The sequence below is a fragment of the Suncus etruscus genome, chromosome 2 (genome assembly GCF_024139225.1).
Source record: "Suncus etruscus isolate mSunEtr1 chromosome 2, mSunEtr1.pri.cur, whole genome shotgun sequence".
NCBI classification, from domain to species: domain Eukaryota; kingdom Metazoa; phylum Chordata; class Mammalia; order Eulipotyphla; family Soricidae; genus Suncus; species Suncus etruscus.
Window position 1 is genome coordinate 43,642,998 of NC_064849.1, and position 17,768 is coordinate 43,660,765.

Genomic DNA, 17,768 nt, shown 5'->3' on the forward strand with positions numbered 1-17,768 from the left:
ACATGACATAGTACTAATAATATATAATAATATAATCATAAATATTATGTCTTTTTATGAACCATACCACTTCTTATCTACCTTAGATACTTATTATAATTATAGTATTCATAGAACAAAAATTCTTAGAAGTGTCACAATATAATACACCTTGATTATTATAAAGGAAAGTTTGTCTAAAAACTAATTCAAACATTCATTTAGACACATCAATTTACTATGCAGACTTAGACATTAAATTTCAGTGAAGGGTGGCCCACATTTTACGTAATTATATCATTTGATTAGTCAATATCAAATAATTTTGACACTTCAAAAGAAAATATACTTTTGATTTTTTGTACTCCATAGAATCTATTATTCTCAACTAGAGAATTCACTGAGCAATTTTGGCAAAGAGCTTAAAAACATATTTCTGAAAAAATTAAAAGTCCACTGTAGATAATAGTTCTATAGGTTGCAGAAAAGCTGCCTTTTGTCCCTATCTATTGGTAGAAATACTCATAGCTCTATCTTCTAACAATTCTCTTTATGACTCATACATGAATGTCATGCATAGTTCTTTTGCCCTCTGCTCAGTTCTATAATTTTAACAATAAATGATCACCCTAAGTAGATTCTTTAAATATTTCTATTTAAATATTCTTTCTATATTTTTTTATTTTAACATATATTTAATAGAAAGGTAAAACTTGTGTTGGGACACTTGGAAGCACATCCAACAGTGCATAGAGCTTAGTCTTGACTCTAAGCTCAGAAATTACTGGTGGTTCATATGGAGTGCTGAGTATCAACCCAGATTGGCAGATTAACCATGTGCAAAGGCAAGTGCCCTACCCACTTTACTATTGGTCTGACCCCCATAAATTACATTTTTAATAATCATCAAAATATTCTAGCACTAAAAATGTTGACTATGAAAAAAAGAAAGGTATAGAACTTAAAACTAAAAAGAAAATATTACAAAAGCCAAGCTCTTTAAGTGCCCCTGAAATTGAAAGTTGAGTGACTACTACCTTGAAAGGTCAAGAAAAATTAACATAATTTCCCATAATTTCTTTTTATATTTGAAGATAAAAATTGTACAATACCATTTAGATCTAAGGTTAAGGCTATCAACGCGAATCATATGAGCATAGGATAATTCTCTTCACACAGTTCGGCGGCACTTTTTTTATTCTTAATTCAGTAAAAGTAGTCCTCCCTTAGAGGTCTTAGAGTGCAAAGTCAGCAACTCAGTAATGAAGGTTGTTTCTCTTGCTGATTTCTGTTAAATTGTTCCCTGGGTATCATTTCAGTTAGGGCAAGTTCAATGAACCGGTCTCTTTTTTTGCAACTTGTAGTAGAGAAATAAAACTGATTAACAGTGAGATTTAGAAAAGTCTACTCCAGGTGGCTGATTACTTCTGTCTATTTTCTATCAGTATTTGCCATACAACTTTCTCTAAATTTCTTACTAGGCTTTCATAGGCATGGAGAAGAAAATCAGTGTTTAATTATATTTTTGTAAATGCCTAACTAAAATAAGTAAACAAAATGAATTACTTTAGAAAAACTTTTTAACAAATACAGGTATCTACTCTTTGTAAGACTCAGCTTGACAGAGTGGGTTTGACTGATTTATAACTAAGTCCAAATGAGACTGTGCAGATTCAGTGGTTCTGGAAGCCTGCACTGCTGAGTCTCACCTAGGCTTACACAAAGGTGATGACTCTCCTGGCTTTGCACAACCAAAACAAAGCATACACTCCAGTCACTGAGCTATCATTCCATCTCTCAAAATACATTATTTTGGGGCTTGCTCAACATTCAGGCCTAACTCATGGCTCTGTGCTTGGGCATCTCTGCTGGTGGACCAAATGTGGTTCAAGGGATTGAAAACCTGGATTGACTGCATGTAAAGCAAGCATCATTATGATCATCATGCTGCTTGCTTTACATGCAGTCATCAAGGTTCAATGTCTCTCTTCCCCCCATATGTTTTCTTAACTATCAAATTAATATTATAATAAGCAAATTAAAACACTCAACATATGTGCACAAAATACATATAATTCACATAGTTAGTATAATTACCAATCTAGATAGCAACTCTAGATTGTACACTAAGAAAGACTTTGTATTTTTTCCAGCCTTTCCATTTTCTCTAGTATTTTGGAATCAGTTAGCTATTGAGTTCCTCTGGTGGTTCACTCATTAAAAGAACATTCAAAGTGGGGGCTATATGTTGGTAAGAACCCACAAATGAGTCCAAATAGAAATCACAGTAGCTGGGGATACAGATATAACTCAGTGATATAGTGTATGGTTCCATGTGTGTGATCCACAGACCCACCAAAAACTACAACAACAAAAAAAAAGTCACAAAACTTGAAGTGTGTACAGATATGCCTGGCATATTTAGAAAATGTATTACAGGGACTGCTAGTATGTCATTGTGTTGTAAACAGCTGACCCAGTTTTGATTTACAGCATCTCATATTATCCCTTACATCCCACCAGGAATAATTCCTGAGCACAAAACCAGAAATTAGTTTTGTACACCATCAGGTGTGGCCCAAATACAAATGCAAAATTTAAATTATAGTCTGGATGCCAAAACTGACTGATTTCTATGATATCCTTTAATAGCCATATGTTCCTAAATTTTATACTAAAATGAGGAAGTAGAGCAAAAGTATTTTGGAAAATAACATATAAATAACTATAGAAGAGGTTTTTAATAGTAAACATTTAAGGTTAAAAAAGAATTTTACAGGGTAACAAAATTATGATGATTACAGAAAAAAAAAACGAAAACAATGCTCCAATCAAAGAATACTTAATATATTAATTTTGGCTCTTTTCATAGAATTTCAAGCCTTAGAATTTCTTTTAAAATTTGATCTTCAATATTTAATAAAGCTTTAAGTAAATTACAATGTTATTTAATTTTCAAGTTTTACCTTTAAGAACCTGACTTTATATTTTTATTTGTACACACATATATCTTCATTTGTCTTCTCTGCCAACTACATTTAGTCATGTGATCATCAGAAAAATAGTTTACGTACATTGTCATTATATCATACCTGTGTTTTATTTGCAGGTATAAGAGAAACATGTTGAAACATATGAAAAGCAGAGAATTAAGGAACATATTTTGAAAATAATCTAAGAGCCATATATGGATGAGTAGCTTCCTTAATAATATATAAATCCAAGTCAAAACAACAATGAGTTACACCAGTGAGGGTGGCACATTTCAAAAATACTGGGAACAATCTCTGTTGAAAGAAATTCTCATTCATTGCTGGTAGGAATGATGCCTGATCCAATATCTATGGAAAACAGTATGGAAGGTTCTCACTAAACTAAAAAATTGAGCTGCCATACTCATGCAGCACTCATTATGGTAGCTAAGAGTTGGAATCAACCTAGATGATCAAAAACAGATGAGTAGATCATGAAGATATGGTACATGTATATACTGAATAACTATATAGCTGTAGGGAATGATGCAATCATACAATTTGCTGCAACATGGATGAAACTAAAAGATATTATGTTAAATGAAGTAAGCCAGAAGAGGAAGGGTAAATATAGAATGAAATATAGAAATGAAGTCAGCTGTTACCACAGGGTTGATGTTGGTTAAAGAGTATTACATAAGAGAATAAAGTTAAAGAAGCTCTTGTAAAGTCGCTATACAAGGATAAATATGTTTTTCAGTGGTCAGCAATGAATTCTGAAGTAGCTGGAATTAACAAAGAAATCATGTATAAAACATTAAGATCAACAACACAGTGTACTAAATTTCATGCTGGTACAATGCTCCTTGAGTATGTCAAACAAAAATCTATTAGACATTGCTGCTGAGATGGCCATTATGTCAGACAGGTGAATGCCTAAATGACTAATTTTTATGACTATTTCATGAAAACAGAATAATTCCCAGGAAGCAAGCCAACTTTTTCAACATTAATATATAGTAGAGACTTATAGAAATATAGTCTTTTAAATTGCAATCTTTAACTTTTGCATTAGTCTAAATATATTTATGAGGCATCTACTCTAAGTAATTCTTAAATGACTTAAATGGTGTGAAAGTGCTTTGGAAAATAAAAATATCTATTCAAATGTTAGTAATGTATTTAATAAAGTTAAAAAGGTCACTAAAAGTTGGGCATTGGACCATATCTGGATACAAAGGTCTATAACTGCCAAAAGCAGAATCAGAGGCACACAACAAATAAATGATTGAATGATCTTGTGAAAGTGTTGTGTAGAATTGGTTAAGGGAGCCCTGAAACTGCTGAAGCTTATCTAGATACTGGAAACCTTCTTTGGGTAGGAGTGGCTGCTTTGGGAATTATAATCAAAGGTAATTGGTAGGAGTGTTGAATGTTGATTATAAAATTCCTGACCTTGACTTTTACATGCCAGAGTGATGCTATTAAACGATGAACATTGATGTCTGTTACTTTAATCATGTTTTCTACTTACCGTTTTAAAAACAAGAGAGTTCTGGGCTCATTAAAAATGCTGCACAGAACAAACTGGAGCTTACAGCTGGACTATGTATAAATTGAGTCAGCAACTGCAAGAAACATCTGTGCTGCCTTATCTGGAGCCCCCTCATATTTTGGGTCCATTTAGAGTTTAGACTGCAATTTTGTCTACTACAGCCAGTAATCTAATCTACAACTCCTCACATTAACCCATTCCATAACCCCCCCTTAAAGGAAATATTGTAACTGAGATGACCCTATGCTTAATTTGCCCAGAGCAGTCAGTGTTCCTCAATCCACCATAACATTCTTTTGGAGCCACACCTTGTAACACTCAGGGAATACTCCTGGCTATTCTCTCAGAAATCTCTCCTGGATTGGGGTACTTTACGGGATGCTGAGGGGATCGAACAGCGGTCCGTCCTGGATCAGTAGCGTGCAAGGCAAACGCCCTACCGCTCCTTTCTGAGCCCCTGTGCTGTAGATTGGCACCCTAGTCTTGCTCTATGTAGAGAGAAATGTTTGTCTTATTCACAATTTTCAAGCAAGATGTAGAACACATCATATTGCTCCCTGTGAATTCCATTTATGTGGCTTTTATCTGTGTTTCACTTGGAATATCTTGGGTACCTATAGATGTAATATTGATTCTGATTGCGGGGGAATGTATCATCATACCCTCACTTTTGTGTTCTGCCATTCAGGATCCAGATCTCTCAGGCCCAATTCAATCTTCTGAGACCTGATCAAAACATCTTTTTAAAAATTTAATCCCAATGACCTAATATCAAATATAGTCATCAATAATTAACAATATGCTAATAACATTTATTCTGCCTTAGGAAAATAAGCCCGCCAATGTTTTATAAGTAGTAAAGATGGATTTTACAATAATGGTAAGACTTAATCCTTCAGTTATATGAATTAAAAATGACACAACATTATCCTTCAGGCTATAACAGAATTTAATGTTATGTCTGAAAAGGGAAATAAAGGGTACTATTGAAATGTCTTTTCCTCATAGCTCTGTCATAAAGTACATTTAGCACCAGATTTTTATGTACATAACTGCAAGAGAGAAATGAGGTACTATAAGATAAGATTGTGATTTATTAGAATGAGCCAACCAGGAGAAATTGCCATGGAGATCATAATGTTGAATATATGCATATTTGTGTATAAATATTTATAAAAATAAAAATTTATATTTTAGTTATTAATATTTCCTTTGTCTTTCTATATTTTTCTACCCAAAACCTAAATAGTATTTGGTACTATTATCCCCATTCTTATTATGCCTGAGATAAAATATAAGAGGGAGAATGGAATTTTTGTCCATTATCACACAAATTGTAAACAAGATGTAGAATATGTCACTTGGCTGCCAGAAACCATTTTAATTATCTTGCAAGCACAACAATTCTTAAATATTTTGAGTATTATAAACAAATAAAATGTATGTCTCAATAATTTTGAAAAACAGAGTAAGAAATAAACATATTTGTTAACACTCCCCTAAAAGGAAAGAGCCTTCGTTGCTTCTGAGAAACTCTCTATACTCACAACTGATTACATCTACCCATCTCAGTTAGATTCACTATTATTTTTGCCAGTTTTTAACTTTATATACCTGGAATTATATCAAATTTTATTCACATCTTTTGTTTATTGTGAAATATAACATTTGTGTCTAACAAAAATTATTTAACCATTGCTGTGGAGCATTTAAATTTGTTTTGAAATTCTGTCATTTAAAATGCTATTAACAATAGTTTCTTATATACATAAATCCAATATAACAACCATCATCAGTGTGTGCCCTACCTCTCCCAGGGAACTCAACTCCTTTTCCTTCAAAAGCCCTTCCCCCACAACACGTATGGATTCATTCTCCCATATGCTACCTTTGGACTTTGTTTATTCCTTCTTGTATATGTTTACATTTTCTATGTAGTATTTTTTGAATTATTATAACACAATGTACATTTTAGTCCATTTCATTGATAAGCTTTTATATTACTTACAGCATAGAGTTTTAGCACGGTGTATAAGACAACCGGGTGTATAAGATGGCACCCTAATTTTACAGTTAAAACATAGGTTTAGGCCTATATTTGCTTTATAAGACAGAATGTTCCTGTGCTGCAACTGTATGTACCACAGTAAGCCAATCACAACAAGCAAAGGTTCAAAGGTTATACTGTAATAGATGTCCTCTCTGACTCTGGCCAATCTGAGCAGGCTTTTTACAGTGTAGATTCGGGTCCAGAACATTGTCTAATTTGCATGCATAAAAAGCCTGTTTGGATTGGCTGAGTTAGACAGGCAGACCGAGCAGCCTGGAAGTGATTGGTGCAGGATCGAGTTGGAAAATTCGTTTTGTGGCAATATTCAGACAATTTTTGTTTAGCGGCATATTGAAACATTTTTCGGGGTATACTCGGCTATAAGACAACCCCCGATTTTCGGTTGATTTTTTTTTGTTTCGAATGTCGTCTTATACACCAGAAAATACGGTAGTTTGGTCATGAATATTTTACATTTGGGGGTAAATATATATGGATGTTTTTATGTCACATATAAGCCTACGGTAGACTGTTGAATTATAGATAACTGTACAAATGTTGAGTTGTATAAAATAATCTTTACTAAGTAAATACTAACAATCATCAACAATGTTTTAAACCATGCCAAAAAAGAAAGCTCCAAGCTGTTGTTCCATTGTTTTTGTTTTAGTTTAGCCACTCTGAAACTTGCAAATTATATTACGGTACTATCTTCATTTCCCTGAAAACTGAGAATATAATAAGAAAGAGACAAAACAGTTGTAATATTTTAAGTATAAATTGTAAAACTTTCAATAAATATTACATATATATACTACTATAAAACTAGAATTAGCATAAAATTAGAGAAGATTTAAAAAGATGATGAACAGATACATAATTATCATCTATATTGATAGAATAAATCATAATCCTAAGCATTTGAAAATTGACTTGTTCTTACCTAAATTCTAAAATTAGTACATCACTTTTGTAAATATAAAATCACCATAATGAGCCACACATTTCTATATTTTAAAGTATTAGTAGCATAGAGACAAAATAAAAAAAACAACATAAACAAACATAAACCTGTTTGTCAGATTAATTTATAAATAATACTATGCCTCAACTACTTTCAGTTTTACACTGAGCAAACATGTATTTATTGTTACAGAAATTTGTATGCCTTCATTTGGGAGGGGTAGAGTTTGAGTCTACGTCTGGTGATCCTCATGACTTAACTCCTGGCTCTGAATTTGGAGTTCATATCTGACTGGTATGAATGTTGTAGTGCCAATAATTAAACCAAGTTTGTCATGTGCAAGGCCATATGCAAAGCCCTACCCATTGTACTATAGTCCCAGTTATTCATAAATCTTATAGCACTGAATCTGGAGGCAAGAGTGTGTAAACACTGTGGAAGTTACACTACTCACTAAATGAGTAAGTTAGCATCTGACTTTGCACAATAAAAAAACTGTATTGTATTTTTGTGTTCTTAGGGTATATTCCTAGGAGTGGTATAGCTGGATCGTATGGGAGCTCAATTTCCAGTTTTTGGAGGAATCTCCATATTGCTTTCCATAAAGGTTGAACTAGACGGCATACCCTAAGAACACAAAAATACAATACAAAAATCCCTTCCTTACACCTATATTCATTGCAGCACTATTTACCATAGCAAGACTCTGGAAACAACCAAGATGCCCTTCAACAGACGAATGGCTAAAGAAATTGTGGTACATATACACAATGGAATATTATGCAGCTGTCAGGAGAGATGAAGTCATGAAATTTTCCTATACATGGATGTACACAGAATCTATTATGCTGAGTGAAATAAGTCAGAGAGAGAGAAAAAAACACAGAATGGTCTCACTCATCTATGGGTTTTAAGAAAAATGAAAGACATTCTTGCAATAATAAATTTCAGACACAAAAGAGAAAAGAGCTGGAAGTTCCAGCTCACCTCAGGAAGCTCACCACAAAGAGTGATGAGTTTAGTTAGAGAAATAACTACATTTTGAACTGTCCTAATATTGAGAATATGAGGGAAATGCAGAGCCTGTTTAGAGTACAGGCGGGGGTCGGGTGGGGAGGAGGGAGATTTGGGACATGGGTGATGGGAATGTTGCACTGGTGATGGGTGGTGTTCCTTTTATTACTGAAACCCAAACACAATCATGTATGTAATCAAGGTGTTTAAATAAAAAAAAATATGTACCTAAAAAAAACCTGTATGATATACACTTAGATATATCATTGAAAGAGAAAACAATTGTTTTTGCTATATTGGAAGATTATTGCTTGGATTAAGTCAGACAGAAAGTCAGATCCTGCTGTTTGATAAATAAATATTGAACTTCCTTCCTATGAAAGTCTTGCATGGCAAGGTATCATGACTATTTTTTCTCAGTAATATCTGGCTACTAAATATACAATACTAAGTATCATGTTTTTTCATAATTGTTTGTTTATGGTAATTAATAAATATAATAGATAAATTGTATTTAATGAAACTATAGTTGATAAATTGGCATTTTAATAATATATTAACCCATGCTAATTTCTCTGGATTTTATAAAATTTATTTTTAAAAATTTGAAGAATTAAATATTTAAAAATGAATGGCTTTATTGTTCCCCAAGCTTTTCCAGAAGTGATTCCTGAGTGCAGATTCAGGAGTAAATTCTACTCTGCCAAGTGTAGCCCAAAATCAAAACCAAAATGAAAGAAAATGCTAGACAAGTCAGATTATTTACCTCATTTTAAAATGTAGAAAACTTTCTCTGCATAAAAATGATAAAATGTCAGATAATATAAATAATAGATTTGACCTAAATATCAAATTTTTGTGTAATTATAATGAAAATAAACTCACAAGTTAAAATGAATTATCAATAATAAATGAGACAATTGGATATGTGTTATCTATAAAGATGCTTTGAAGGTGAAAACTGACAATAAAAAACCTGATACTATGTTTTAATAAGTTACAAAAGAAGTACATAAATAACAAATTATTAACATATCCAATTTGTTAATAAAATAAATACAAATGAACACAGAAGTAAGGAACAAATTAAACAACCAAATTAGTAGTGATTCACAGTACTATTAAAGTCAAGAGCTTAACTGATACAAACACATTACATGCTAGAAAGTGGAAAAATAAGTTAAACTGGCTGGAGAAATAGTATAGCTGTTAGGGCATTTGCCTTACATGGGGTAGACGTGTGTTTGATCCCTTGAATCCTATAGAGTCATCAAGCTTGCCAGGAGATACCTGAGTGCAGATCCAAAAGTAACCCCTGGGCACTGCTGGGTACACCCCAAAAGCCAAACCTTTTCAGAAACTGATGTGTTAATATTTATAATAGTCTACTTGTTTCTTTTTTAAAAGAAAAATAAGGTTCTTATCCTAAAGGCAAAATAAAGTTTAGATTTTGATCACTCTAGGGCAGCATTCAAATAAACTGAAAAATTAAAGAGCTGTTCTAATATGCATCTGCACTACTATTTCAGCAGTACTCAGACATCTGAACGATTTCCAAGCACTTTTGTAAAAGGTCAGATGAGAAGTCTAACATAACCTTTCTCCTTGTGTCTATCTACCCCTTATTAGTGGTGTAAAGATAGAATAGACAAGTACTAAAGTGGAATAAAGATGGAATTCATAATTTCTCTAAGATGAAATAGCGACATGCATATTGCATGTACACATACACATTACAGTTTGGATTCTCTGAGTTTTCTAAGGCTAATCCTATCAGTCTTGTGAATGTGGCAGCAGAGATCAAGAATGTGCTATTGCTTGAGTCCTGTGGTGTTGAGGACTTAGTGTTTAGGTCCTCTGATACCAGGGTTGAAACGCGGATCTAAAATGTACTGTTTTCCAAACCCAGAAAGTAACTTATTTTCATAATGATTTTTCTTACTCTTATTCTGTTGGCTTACTTAGCCTCCCTTCTCTTCAGATAAATTTATTACAGCAAATGACACACTCATAGATAGATGTAAGATTGATTTTAGCAAGATAAATGAGTTTTAAATATTTGAAAAATCAGCATCAGTATTCTAATTTGACCTTGGAGACTTTCTGGGAGTGCTCAAGTAGTGATATTAGCCAAGGGCATGCCTAAGGAAATCATGAAACAAGGAAGAAGATTTGACTTTAGTAAGGATAAAGTGATCAGAAGCTTTCATGTGCCTAAACGTTTTCATAGATAAAACAAGATATTTCCTATCTGGTATTATAAGGAACCCTTCTATGAACAAGAAAGTACTAAAAGAACATATTTTTCTGCAAAAAACATATTTTTGCTAGATTCCATTGTAGATCCTTCATTCCTAAGTATATCAATGCCTACTGAAAGATTATATAGCATCGCAAGTGTAAAACATAATTTATTGTATTCTCCATGTTCTAATGTAAACTTGTGTTAATTAATTAGTATTGTACTATTACTAATAAAAAGCTGATATTCATTGGAATGCAATGATATTCATTGGAAAGCAATTATATGCAAGCCATATAATAAATAGTAGATATTATTATTTAAATTTTTATTTTTGGTTTTTTGGGCCACACCTATTTGATGCTCAGGGGTCACTCCTGGCTAAGTGCTCAGAAATCGCCACTGGCTTGGGGGGGACCATATTGGACGCCAGGGAATCGAACCGCGGTCCATCTCTTGGCTAGTCCTTGCAAGGTAGACACCTTACCTCTAACACCACCTCACCCACCCTATTTCAATTATTATTATTAGTATTGCCATAAGCTTATGAAAGAACTATACAAGGTTTGAAGAAAGATTGGTAACTTATCAAGTTACTCAGAGATGGCATAGACAATTAATAGTAACATGTAATAAACATTGAATAAAAATATAGTAATCAATCTCAAGCTTTGAAATTATAATAATTTAAATGAAATAATTTTCAAATATAAAATTTTTCTAAGATGTATAATTTTATGTTTATGAGATTTGACTGAAAGGTGAATTTTTTCCAAGTACAATACATATCTCTATGTGCATTGCTGCAAGCAGCTTCTGTCCTACAGCGCCAGTGTGATTTCCATGAATCCACTTGAGGGAGCATGGGTTGCCCAGACAGGTGTACGGAGAAATAAAATATGAAATAAATGAAACCACATAAAGTATGTGGGGTCAACACATCTTCTGGCAGAGTGCGACAAATTTAATTTTTTGAGCAGGGAAACTTATAGGGGTAAAATTAGCCAGAGGTAAAGAATAATTATAATTACAAAGCATAGTACACCAGTAACAATACCTAAGCTATGTGTGTGACTAAAAATTCTAGGTTACAAAAGAGAAAGTCACAACTCAAGGCAACTCTTTGCAAGCTTACTTCAAATGCAAAATCAGGATTAGGAGGAAGTAGGAAATATCTAGAAACTTGATTTTCCTGGGCTGGACTCTACTATTTTAGAGGTTAAGTAAAGGGAGGAGCTAAATCCCCCAAAATGAGTTTCCCTATTTCTAAAGGAGGGTCAGTCATCAATAGCCAGGATCTGCATTCTGTTCACACCCTTGATTACTAGAAAATGCAGCTGCAAGGACATATTTAAAAAAGAGAGAAAAAGTATTGTCTTTGCTTTTAAGGCTGGCTATTATCCAGAAAAGAGGTTCTCAAATAAACTTTGGTGCTGGAATTTCTGAGCCAAATTATTTGATAGAGGCCATAATTTTGCCTGATATATACAAAGGAGAGCTAGTCAAATGCTGGCTGAAAATGTAATGCCAGGCATCTCTTTGGAAATTCCTCAATCATCCACACAGGGGAAAAAGGCATCCACAGTGGGCCTTTTGAGGAACCCCATGGGGGTTAAATTAGTTCTACCCACCAGAAAAATCTGAGGATACTTCTGGTGGGCTGAGCCCCCATAAAAGCTTAGGTATGCCCTGGCAGTGCATAATATTTTTTAACCAAGATTTGTGGACAATCATAAAGTAACAGTCCATTTGCATAGCTATAGAGATATTTTCTAATTACAAAAGAAATACATATTTTATAAATGCTTTTGAACCCAATAATTTATTTTTTAATCAATGAAATGCAACCTGAATTAAATTATATATAATCACTATTACTAATATTTATGCTCATTAATAATTTGTTAGTAAAATGTAAATGTATACTCAATTTATAAATCTAAAATTAGTTTTACCTTACAATATACTTTCTCATTTATAAATATGAAGATAATTTTAATTTATTGAGTGGGTGGAGAGAAAGTACAGAAGGTGAGGTGCTTACCTTACACACAGCTGGCCCTAGGTCCAATCCCTGGCATTCTTTATCACCTCATGGTATCACCATGAGTAAGCTTGAGTTCAGAGTTGAGTCAGGAGTAAACCCTGAGCTTTGCTAGTATGGCCCCAAAACAATAATAATAAAGTTTATTAATATATAAACTATATAGGAAGAGACATAAATATGATTTGTAGATTATACTCATATGCCTTGTCAATAACTAAAATGCAAGCTTAGCACAGGTCTAGAAACAGAAAGATTTGTTATAAATAAAAATATATTTCAATGTAGCAAATGATAATCATCTGCTAGTAGTCTTGCAAAAAGAGATTCTTGCCAAATCATTTTAAAGATTAGAAGTCATTTTCAAGATGAAGGAAAATAAAAGAGGGCACTGATGCCCTGGAATTCTCTCCTAGACTCCAAAGCAAAACAGGTGAGGAGGGAGATTGTCACTGGAATGTGACAGTAATAAATAACTTCAATGTAGCATTCAATTATTAATAACTACATGTTTAACCCTTAATACATGTCATTCTCTTCCAAGAGTTTAACATGTTTTGACTTGTTTAATTTCCAAAACCACTGAAAGAGCAAATTAACTGTATTGTTTACATTTTAAAACTAAGAAAATAAAGTTACAAAAACTTTTACTTGTTCAAGTTTGCAGATTATAAATGGTAAAACTGAAGTTCAAATACAAGTTATTGTATTTAAGCCCTTCATTACCAATTTCATTATAATGAAGGTTAGTGAAATTTTAAACTATTTTATTTAATCTAAAAATATCATAAAATTTAAATTGTTAAACAATTGATTCATGTAGGAAATTAAAGATACAACTGGAAGTCGCCATTTTGAATTTTGTATAGATTCACAAAAGTCTACTACCTCTTAGGTTATTTTTTCTGGAAAAATCTCTCTAAGACAGAGCTAGAACAGAGCCCTGTTACCACATACTGAAAACAAAATGTAGGACAAATTTGAAGGTGAAGCAGTTCAGTGTACGTTTGTGGAAATTTTTCCTTGCTGAGAAAGGTGTAGAAGAATCCTGATCTACACCAGAGATATAGTTGTGATTACCAAGCCCAAGTGCATCTTTTCTGCAAATAATCATGCAGCTGCATTTTGTTTATTAGTAGATGGTGAGAAAAGTTGAGTCACATCTCATTTCTGAAATTTCTACACACATCTCTAAAATGATGTAAATACAGTTCTTAAAATACTTTCAACTTTGAAATACATATAATTAAGTAGATATGAACAGTGTTCAAGTGAATATCTTGTATTGGAGACTTAAAAGATAAACCCTTTAAATTCACTAAAATACTTACAATTACTTATGTTAATTTTAATTACCTACCTACTTATTTTCAACATTTTTTTGACTTAAATAGAAAGTAATCATTTATTTGATAATTTTAAGACCAATGCTCATAGATAACTCCTGGCTCTATGCTCAGGGATCTCTCCTGACAGTGCTTCAGGGGACCATATAAGGTGCCAAGAATTGAACTGTGGTTGGCTGAGTACAAAGCATGTGCTTAACTGCTGTACTATTTTTCGGGTGTACAAATAATCTTATTTCTGACACTCAAGATCTTTAGTCTTCTGCTGGCAGAAGGGAAAAAGGTAAACAAACAAGCAACAACAACAACAACCAAACAGCCAACACTGTGAGAGAGTGAGAGAAAGAGGGAGAAAGACAAAGAGATTGCAGATTAGACAAAGCAATGTATTTATAGATTTCATTTCCCATATTGCTATCCAGATTCAAAGTTTTATTTGTTTTTGAGGTAATCATATATTACTAAACATAAATAAAGAAAATATGTCTTCCTAAAAGAATAAATTATGTTCTTATAAATGAATAGTTAGGAACTAGATGATTTTATTTTTATATTACATTTCATGACATAGAACACTTTTGATAGAAAAATCAATAATGCGAAATTCTTAATGTCTTCAGTAGAATTATTAAAACTTTCTCTAAATAGAAACAAATTTAATTTGAAATAATTAAAAATAATTTTTCAGCCAATTTACCTTTACAAATATTTATTAAAGAGTGCTTAGAATAAAAATGACATTGTATATATAGAATAAACTTCAGAAAGGAATTTTTTGAGAAAATAAAGTTAGGAAAAGATTAATTTATATGTGATTTAAAAATAATCTTATAACAAATAGGTACAGTCATGTAACTAAAAAAATTAATAGTTTAGAATCAGGACCTGAGAAGGTGCAGAAATTTAGGTACTTGCATAGTCTGCAATTGGCTCTGGGCTGGTTCCTAGAACCACCAGTGGTTCACTGAGCAAGGCCAGAACTGATCTCTGAAAGCAGAGCCAAAAGAAAGCCCTGAGCACAGCTGCATGTCACCCAAATTATTATTTTTTAACATAATTTTTATTTTGATCATAGTGGCTTACATATTGTTGACAATAATATCTTAGTTACATATTTACATAAGATCAAAGGGGATTCCCATCACCGGTTTGTCTTCCCTACTCCTCCCTTTTTGTCCTACCACCCATATCCTCTTCCCTCACCCCTAGGGCTGCTAGAATATGTGGTCCCCTCTGTACCTATCCTATTACTTCGTAGTCTTACACCTGTTTGGTCCTGATGCCTCCTTTATTTCCCCCTCTAGTTAGGAGGCAGGAGAAGGTAGTTCAATTTATGTGGTTTTGTTTGAAGAGGAGAAAAGTGATAAACTGGGGTAAAAGTCTAATACGCCGGAAATAAGCAAAATTCTTCTAGAGGCTCTCGTCATCGATTTGAGAGGCGAAGGAGAAAAAGAAGGTGAAACACTCGACCCCTACGAAATGCAGTGTCAAATATCTATTAAGAGTTCCAACGCGAACGCTAAGCACCACCAGAACAGAACAAAACCAACAAATACACAACCAAAAAAAAAAAAAAAAAAAACGCTGCGATCTTGAGATAGGCACCATGGCATAGCACATGGAGAGGGAAAAGAAGGGGCCAGAGAGATAATATAGAGGCAAGGCGTCTGCCTTTCATGCAGGAGGTCATCGGCCCGAATCTTGGTGCCCCACATGGTCCCTCATGCCCGCCCGAAGCAATCTCTGAGACCGGAGCCAGGAAAAATCCCCGAGCGCTGCCTGGTGCCTCCCAAAAATCTGAAAGAAAGAAAAAAAAAAGATAAATGGGGCAATAACTTCAATAACCACACTAAAACAAAGAAATCGACCAAAAATAAATAGGTAAATAAAATGATAATAGTAGTACATGAAGATAAAAAGTAATATATGAAAAATTATTTTTTAATGTGTAATCCTTGAGAGTTATTTGTAATTTTATTAGAAAATTTTATATATACATCTATAAAAATGGTTCCAACACAACAAAAATAATTTAATAATCTGAATAATCAGTTATGAGTTGTTGGAATGATCAAACATGTAAGAACAATTATTCTAGTCTACCATAGAGAGAGGGTCAGGGTAAGAGGGAAACTGAACATTGGTAGAGGGAAATGTGCCCTGGTGAAGGGATGGGTATTGGAACATTGTGTAACTGAAACTCAATCCTGAACAACTTTATAACTGTGTATTTCATATTAAAAATATTAAATTTTTATAAGGAACAATTATTATTCCAGAAAAGATTAGAAGATGTAAAGGTATAAATAGAGGCTAAAAAGAAATTCTAATTATTTCAAAACTAATATTTTTTTAAATGTGCTGGGACCAAAGATGTATTACAACAGGTACTACCATGCATACAGACTTACCTAAAATGCAATCAACTGGAATTGAGCACCTAATACCACAAGTTCTCAAGGACTTCTAGAGATTACTATGTAGTACAGTGATTAAAGTCTAGACTTGAGCTAGACTTTAGCACTGTTTGGTGTTGACAAAAATAAAAAAAAATCAAACAAAGATTAAAAGTAAAAATATATTTATGCTTTCATGAATACAGGGATAATCTAAAGGAGTTAAATTCAGAAATATTTTCATACTATTTATATTGATATTGCTATTAAGTAATCAACTTAAACTCAGTTTCTGATTAATAGGTGGTTACAGTGATACCCAAGGTTAACATTAAATACTGGAGTAAAACTTTAATGAGTATTTTAAATGTAAATATAACTGAGGATGATCATTATAAATAAGTTAAAAACACAAGCTCAAATCTAATTTAAAAGATTAAATTATGTTTATCTTACTTCAAAATGTTGATTTTAATTTTTACTCTATTTTGTTGTTGCTTTAGAGTCATATCTAAAGATATTCAAGGCTTACTCCTGCCTCTGTGCTCAGTGACCACTTTTGGAAGGACTTGGGGACTGTATGGGGTGCTGTGGATTGACTCCTGATCAGCTATGTGGAGGGCAGTTACTCTACCTGTAATAGCTCTCTAAGTTTTGTCCATTAAAATAATTTTACATCGATAATTATAGGAATAAATAAAAATGCACAGTAATACATTATGAGATGCAGATGCTATATGACATAATTTTTTGGTTTTGGGGCTAGCTAGATAGTAGAGTTGGTTGGGTCCTTGTCTTGCATGTCACAAAACCAGGTTCAGTCCCTAGCACGACTGATTCCCTGAGTACCACTGAAACTAATTTTTAAGTACAGAGCCAGGACTAACACCTGACCATCTCTGAGTCTGGCCCCAAAACACACAAACAAAAGTATTGTTTTAGCAACTTAGATACACATCAGGAAATCTCTACTGTTATGGTATTTAATCTGGAAACTATAATTTTGTTAAAAAAAATTAGTTCTTGGGGGCCAGAGCAATAGCGCAGCTGTAGGGCGTTTGCCTTGCATGTGGCCAATCCAGGATGGATCTTGCTTGATCCTCAATCCCCAGCGTCCCATATTGTCCCCCAAACCAGGAGCGATTTCTGAGCGCATAGCCAGGAGCAACCCCTGAGCATCAGCTGGTGTGACCCAAGACGCCTCCC